Below are 7933 nucleotides of genomic sequence, written 5' to 3' on the forward strand. Positions count from 1 at the left end.
TGAAGTGTGTGAGCATTTCACCTCGAGAAGAGACGAAGTGTTCAAAACTGCTCATGTTTCTAATTTTTCGTCCCTAAATCCCTAAAACGAGGGGAAACAACGGAAGGGAAGGAAATGGGAAAATGTTAAAGGGATGATGCTCGCCAACCCCGCGGGGTTGTCGAGCGAAGCGATTCGGGGGCAGAGCTCCTAGTATGTTCATAAATCATCGTAATAAATAACTACTTATTTAAAACCTTATGATCAAGTCAACAAGGTTGTTTTTAATCAGAAGGTCGGGCACTTCTCTAGGTAAAATCTTAAACTCTAAGGTGGCAGGGCTGATCCCAACGCCGTCTTCAAATTGTTTCAAAGTACCAAGATGGGAGTGCCTCTAATTGCAAATGGTGTTCTAATAGCTTTTCACAAAAACCAGTCACTTCGTTCACATATTGATGTCTGTAATCAGCAGACAGGGAAAGACATTACCGAGTTTTCTCGGAATCGCAAAAAGTGCTGAGATCCGAGGGGGAACTGCGTCTCGCATAACACGAGAAATAGACGAGTTACACGACGAACTCACTCCAAACTTTCGGGAAAATATTGCTCTGGCCGGAGATTCAAAAAACAATAAACAGGCACATCCGGCTATAATACGCAAAGCCCACTTTCCTATTCCACAAATTTCTAAGTATCTTGAGTTTATTAATGTTACAAAGGCTAAAATCGGAAACGAAGTAAATAACCCAGCAATGAAATGTAATGTAACTCATGAGTTGGCACTGTGTACTCGTTCGCAGATGGTCACACAATCGAATCCCACTCAAATCACATTTTGTTTAAGTAAAATATGTCAAATACAAATATTCGCACATCCGTCTCGGTCTGATGACGGGAGCAACAAGCATCTCTGAAACGTCGGTAACCTTTTACCAGACTACACTACCACTTCAGAAAGAGATCTTAAAATAAAATAAAATAAAATAAATTGGTGAAACTGCTTATTTAACATGCCGATCCTACGAACATACAATACTCACATTTAACACTTTTATTATTTTCCTCCGTGGACCCTCAGAGTTGTCACTGGAAGAATTAAACGGTTGCCAAGAGACAAAACGGCTGTGAACATTGTCTTGTTTTTCTATAAACCGGTTTATAACCTCTTAACAAACAGCCTTGCGACAAGAAAAACAGATGAAGTACAGTACGAAACGACTTTACACATACACTACAGAATTCACTAAAAACTTAGAAGTTCCCTCTCCACGATTACGTTACGAAATCAAAACGAACTATGCTCATTATCACTGGACTAATTAACACCGTAAAAGTTCTGATTAACACCATTTCAAGAAGTCCTCAATGAATTGAAGGAGTCAGGAAAACGGGAGACTCGATAAACAAGCGAGTAGCGTGTGAAGTGGAAACCGATCGCGGTCTGGACATTTCTGTCCTCTCAGAAACCGACGCGATACGGATCCATTACGCTAAAAAGTCAAACAACGAGTAACAGCTATGACGTCACGTTTGCGGACGCACAAGTTACGACGGCTGAACACCTAGTGAGACGAGGACGTTCAACAGTGGGACTGCCACTGGACGGATATTAACGTGGCCAACAGCGTTCCATCCATGTCATATCCTGATAACTTATTTTTAAAGTTTCCTCGGTATTTTACTCAATTCTGACTGAATTAAGCTGTTGCCTACAAGAAATTAAGCAATTCAGTTAAGACTATCGGAATAGATATGCTCAGTTCGAGACCTGGTGGTTGCAATAAATATTTAACCACAGATACATTGGCTCTAACCAATGAAATTATTTCATTACCAATGTCAGCACCGTTGTATTACGTTCCTTTCGATAAAACCTTCTTATATATTTCTTTTCGTAACAGAATCACGGCTTGCTTTATGATACATATCTTGTAAATTCTGTTTTAGAATTTCATAAGTTGCAGCCTTTTATGTTCTATCAGTGTGGTGTACATATTACTAGCACAAACATTCGGAAACATGGTATAAACATATAAAATTAATATTGAACTTTTCGAAATTTGAAAAATAAGCTATGTTCTGTGTCATTTTGAGATAAAAATTGATAATTTGCGAGTATCGTAATAATAAACTTCATTCTTTGAATTCCCACACAAGTTGAAACCTTGGATGCCATATTCATTCGATGCGACACCCTTGCGTCTCCATACTCTCTACCTGGGTTACGGTCAAGCCCGGGCTATCCAAGGCGCCGACATGGCACTTCTTTTAAAGACAGTAATGCCAAACATAGGCGGCACAGCCTCAAAATAATGCTAGTTCCCTTCACAAAAATATAAGATTCACCACAAGAAAGAAAAATGAAAAATTAAGTAACACATCGATGGCTGTCTTCAGGGTTGTAGTACCGTGTCTGGCAGACGTTTATCGATGTTTCATAGATCCTTGCTGCTTCCATCATCAGGGCAGCAAGGACCTCTAAAACGGTGACAAACTTCTAATAGACTATACAGCGCTACAGCCCAGAAGCCAGCCATCTTCGTCCTCACTGCCGTGAGAACTGCAAATTCCATAATGAAATGAGAGGCCTCTGGAATATAGCGGCAGTGGTCTATTTTAAGGCATATCCCAAGCAACTACCTGAATCGGCTTAAGAAAAACGTAAAATATGGTACCCGACCCCCAGACCGAAAATCGAACTTGGGACCTCTCGACAAGCTCAGAAACATTTAATATTTATCTCACGTTCGGTCAGTCTACAAAACTTTACGTATCTCACACAAGGCAAACGACTATTCCTGGTGACATCACTTTTCTACAGCCATGTTCCCAGCGCCTTTTCGACTTACAGAGCACAACGATTTCCATACGACAACGCTGAACCGCATGATGAAGTTACAGGAATTCGTCTGAATTCTGACGATGGAACATAAACTCTTTAAAACCTAGCGGTAACCATGTACATCACACGCTTTAACAATCAGTAACAGCATTTTCCTCACAGATTGTATGATTCTCAGACTAAAACATGGATTATTTCCTTAAACATCATTAATCAACGTATCCATGTAATAGAGACGTATTGAGTTAAGAAATCGGTTTTTAAATATTAATTTAAACTCACTGGCAGATCACAGGATTACAGTGATTAATTAAAAATTAATAATATATTCTAATATAATTATTATCACGTTAATTGAGGTATTATCTCTCAAGAATTAATATTGCGCTGTAATTTGTATAAGGCGTACAGAACTTTATGAATGTGCAGATCGCAAAGCGTACTCTGAAATCCCAGTTAAAATTCTAGCGGTTTTATACGTGCATGATTCTGAATTTGATGATTAGGTCTATAAAAACTGCAAATATTTTAATCGATATGCAACTCAAAACACCAACATAAGAATATAACTGTTAAAGCTAAGGTAACCGTACAGATGCCCTTTTTAATGTAAATCTGCAAGTGCATAAAGACGTCGTTGAATACATCGGTACTGATAACGTGCAGTTAAATTGCAATTGAATGAGAAATCGTTACGAATTAAATAAAGTTTTCGCTGCAATCAGAAAAGCGTGTGTAACCAAAGTCTAAAAATATTTCTACGCCTATGATGACAAATTCATGCACTAATATTAATAAAGATATAATATTATTAAAAATAATTACACCGTGACACCACTGGGACACGAAATTGTGCCTTGCTCACAAGACGCGATTTTAAAATGAACAGCAGTGACGCTTCTATGTTTATAAATCACCAGCAGGCTAATTAACAATTCTGTTCAACTTCGGGCACTTTTCCACACAGAAGCTCAGACTTGACGCACCATGACAGAAACAAAACACAGACTCACTCAACAGTTCCGCCACACGACGAAACAATCAAACAACATATCAACACCACGCCAAATCAGAAGTGTTCCACTGTTGTCTGTAATCGAGGAAAAGAGTTGAATAAGGAAGATTTTGAGACGGGGGTGTTAGGAGTGGCGGGAGGGTAGATATCATGGAGACATGATACGCGCAGGTCCTGATTATAGAGCCCCCTTTCCTCTTCCCCTGTCGTCTATTCCCAGGATCCGCCGATAGCTTGCCTGCGAACTTGGTAAATGTCAAAGGTAAACCGTCGGTGGTAGCCGAGGGTTGAGGTGGCAGCCTACAGCAGCGCCCGGTTGCTCGCTGGCTGGAGAACTGTATTCCCGGAACAAGTTCACCCAGGCCCCATGAATCCAAATGTCCTAAAATGTTTTCTCAGCCAAGGTCTACATTCAGCTATTGGTCCAGTTTTCATTCATAAAACATCCCTTATGCTCACGGAACATTCATACGTTGTCGTTCAAGGTCAAATGCGGACAACATTGAGGTGTTGCAGATTCGCGAAACGCAAAATACGAGCACCCCCCCCCCCAAACCTCTGTGTGATTAATGATCCTTATACTTCTCGTTAAACAGATTACATACACACGACCAGACCAACATTAAATTTTAAAAAAATAATTGAATCTCGGCTCCTTAAAAGAACTAAATGTGTTTAAAATCAGTGCAGTTTTTACACCTCCACAAAATAACATCCAATTTTAGCCTGTTACAATATCACCAGCGAGGAAATAAATTACCTCAGGAATGAATCGTACTTCATGAAGCACATTCATTCTTCGAGAAGCTCAAAGTCTATAGCAGCCGTCACCAAACTGCATGCTTCTAGGTCACTGCAAAATCATACAACGTCTCACCACGAACAGAGGAGCCAGGGCGAGTGAAGACGGCTCATAATTCGCTGCGTAGCAAAGTTAGCAACTCCATACTCGTTACAGCCACGAGGTTATTTTATTATTATTTATTTTAGTGTTCTGTCTGACGACAGGTCCATATGAACAGGATCCTTCCATCCTTTTCTCGGACTGGGACCTGTTCATATACGTTCTTGGCAGATGATCCAGAAGTGGTTTGCCATTGCCTTCTTCTGTGTGTGAATGGAGTAATTGTTGGGATGCCACGGAGGAAAACTCCGTGATACCTAGACCACGGCCTTGCCCAACACAAGTTATAAATTCGGGCACCGCCGGGAATCGAACCCGAGACCCCAGGATTACAAGGCCAGCGTTCTAACCGCTAGACCACCGTGGCATCAGCCACGAGGTAAGGCGATTTAAGTCCTTCCGTGACCTTCAAGCATGAAATTTGGTGACGGTTACTGCAGCCGGTCAACCTGTAAAGAAATCCCCTTCATATTACAGAACCTTAAGGTTCATTATCGTGTTCACAACAGCCCCAATCACCAGGCGTTATCATGAGACAGACTTTTTAAAAATTCACTCTGATATTTCCACTCTACGTCAGCCACGAAGTATATCCTTGGATTTTTACAGGGGAAACAAGCTTACGGACAAACGGACACACATACCATGTTATCGTTGCGATGTGATAAGACTTGGTCTCTGTGGAAATGGGTCTATAACGGACGTTCTGTCCGTCCTTCAGATGACACACGACCGAATATCGAGCAGCGGTGAAAAGTATACGACAGTACCACTTCACCCACCACAAATCGCACATGGACTGGCCTGGGCGCGAACCTGAACCTCCGCGATTAAATTCCTGACCATATTATGATTACAAATTCCCGTTAAACAATTTATCTTACTGACCGCAGTGAAATCGGGTTGTAGTCGCTTTATGAACCGAATTTAACAAGAAACGTATAATACCTAAAATCTACTATAACAGAAACCTAACACGCTTCAATGACACTGATTTGTTGTAACGCGTGTTACTGAAACTATATTAAGAATGAACACCTCTTGGTCGCAGAAATACATCGATTACAATATTTAAATGTCACTCCTGTTTAATAAAAGACTAAACTGCCTTTAATGACCACACTACCCGTGGATGCATATTACTTTATTCGATAAAATTAACGGATTGAGATATTGTGTGTTTTACATACAGAGACGTCCCCTCGCCTAAGGCCCTAGACTTTTCGCAAAAAACAACAACAAATGATTAAATGTGGTTGAAATATGGTTGGCATATACGTCAATCCTTGTGAAATTCCATCCCGTTACAGTAGGTACTAAAGAAGGGTAACACAGATCGTAAACAATTGCCACTTTATTATTATATTATTATTTAGTGTTCTGTCTGACGACAGGTCCATATGAACAGGATCCTTCCATCCTTTTCTCGGACTGGGACCTGTTCATATACGTTCTTGGCAGATGATCCAGAAGTGGTTTGCCATTGCCTTCTTCTGTGTGTGAATGGAGTAATTGTTGGGATGCCACGGAGGAAATCTCCGTGTTGCCTAGACCACGACCTTGCCCAACACAAGTTATAAATTCGGGCACCGCCGGGAATCGAACCCGAGACCCCAGGATTACAAGACCAGCGTTCTAACCGCTAGACCACCTCATCTTATTATTATTTAGTGTTCTGTCTGACGACAGGTCCATATGAACAGGATCCTTCCATCCTTTTCTCGGACTGGGACCTGTTCATATACGTTCTTGGCAGATGATCCAGAAGTGGTTTGCCATTGCCTTCTTCTGTGTGTGAATGGAGTAATTGTTGGGATGCCCCCGGAGGAAAACTCCGTGTTGCCTAGACCACGGCCTTGCCCAACACAAGTTATAAATTCGGGCACCGCCGGGAATCGAACCCGAGACCCCAGGATTACAAGGCCAGCGTTCTAACCGATAGACCACCGTGGCGGCTGTAATTGTTAATTATATCTAAAAAAATCAAGAGAACGGTTGATAATATGACCCAGCAATACACAAACAATACACCGTCAACAATATAATTTCATGGAAGGTATATTTTAAAAAAATGTAAGTTTACTTTCCACAAGCTTTTATCGACAACGTTCAAAATCTCTTCGTCATTGTCGTCGGTCTCAGAGTACAAGCACAAGACAAACTACGGCAACAATTTACGACGACAAAGCATTTCAGATATACGTAAGCACAGGTGTGAGGGAGGCCCTTGACTGTCGCCCACCGCCTTCGTCGCTTCTGAAGAAACGTCTCTGCGTAACTAGCACCGAAGAAAAACAACTTATGAGACAGGACGGCGTTTTACAAGGACCTACATCATCTGATGACCATCGGTGCATGAATTGCAGGAACTCTAAGGACCGTACCGAGAGTATTATTGCTATTTGCGCATTAAAACACGTATTTTGAACACACAAGCCTTTAAGAACACGAAACATACAGTGAGCGATTTTGACTGTTTCGTTGTTTAACTACTGAGACAATTATGCGTTGGCGGCGCTGCGATGGGGAAAAATAAATAGATAAATGCATGGACGGAATGGCCGTAGTAACAAGGAAAAGGCAGTTCTGTACAGCAAACACGCCCGAAGGCCACTGTTAAAGGTGACGGTGACAGAAGTACTTATGATCCTTCCAAGAATAGATAACACAATGCGATCGAAGGTCGTATCAGTCCTAAATATTCTGGAGTTTCTGGATTCAAATCTCGATCCGGAGACCAGTTGTCCGGACAGCTTTCACGTGATTTTAATCAGCCCCTCCAGACAAAGTTTGGGGCAGTAGGCCACCACAAAGTCCGTCCACGGTCTTTCCAAGTCATTATTCACTAATTATTCGATGCCTCCTAACTAACTAACTAACTAGATGGCTTACGGAACTCCAAGGTTCATCACCGAATTAACCAAAGCCCTCCACCGGACCCTGTCCTGGGCCAACAAAATCCAGTCTCCTTCAACTCCTATCTCCCATAGATCCCGCCTGAGATTATCCTCCCATCTACGTCTAGGTCTCCCCAGCGGTCTCTTTCCCTCAGGCTTCCCGACCAATACCCGGTGCACACCTCTTGTCCCATCCATGCGCGCTACATGCCCAGCCCATCTCATTCTTCTCGACTTAATCACCCTGACAATATTGGGGGAGGAGTACAGATTTTTAAGCTCGTCATTATGCAGTT

At 41.8% G+C, this 7933-nt stretch overlaps 1 protein-coding gene across 13 annotated transcripts in view; it reads right to left on the reverse strand.

The window, feature by feature from the left end:
- rdgB (retinal degeneration B) overlaps positions 1–7933 on the reverse strand; it is a 70029-nt gene that overhangs the window by 53475 nt on the left and 8621 nt on the right. For 2 of the 13 annotated variants that reach the window (XM_022078433.2, XM_087349427.1), the window contains exon 1: positions 3647–3968. The exons of 9 other annotated variants lie outside the window; for them this stretch is intronic. The gene's annotated coding sequence lies outside the window, so the exon portion shown is untranslated. Of the gene's footprint in view, positions 1–1019; positions 1486–3646; positions 3969–7933 lie in introns of those variants that run through there. 2 more of the 13 variants (XM_022078431.2, XM_022078427.2) reach the window with 1 other exon arrangement.

This window comes from Zootermopsis nevadensis, unplaced genomic scaffold (assembly GCF_977971745.1).
Source record: "Zootermopsis nevadensis isolate Lab colony 2312 unplaced genomic scaffold, Znev_1.0 Znev_ptg000016l, whole genome shotgun sequence".
Taxonomy (NCBI): Eukaryota; Metazoa; Arthropoda; class Insecta; order Blattodea; family Termopsidae; genus Zootermopsis; species Zootermopsis nevadensis.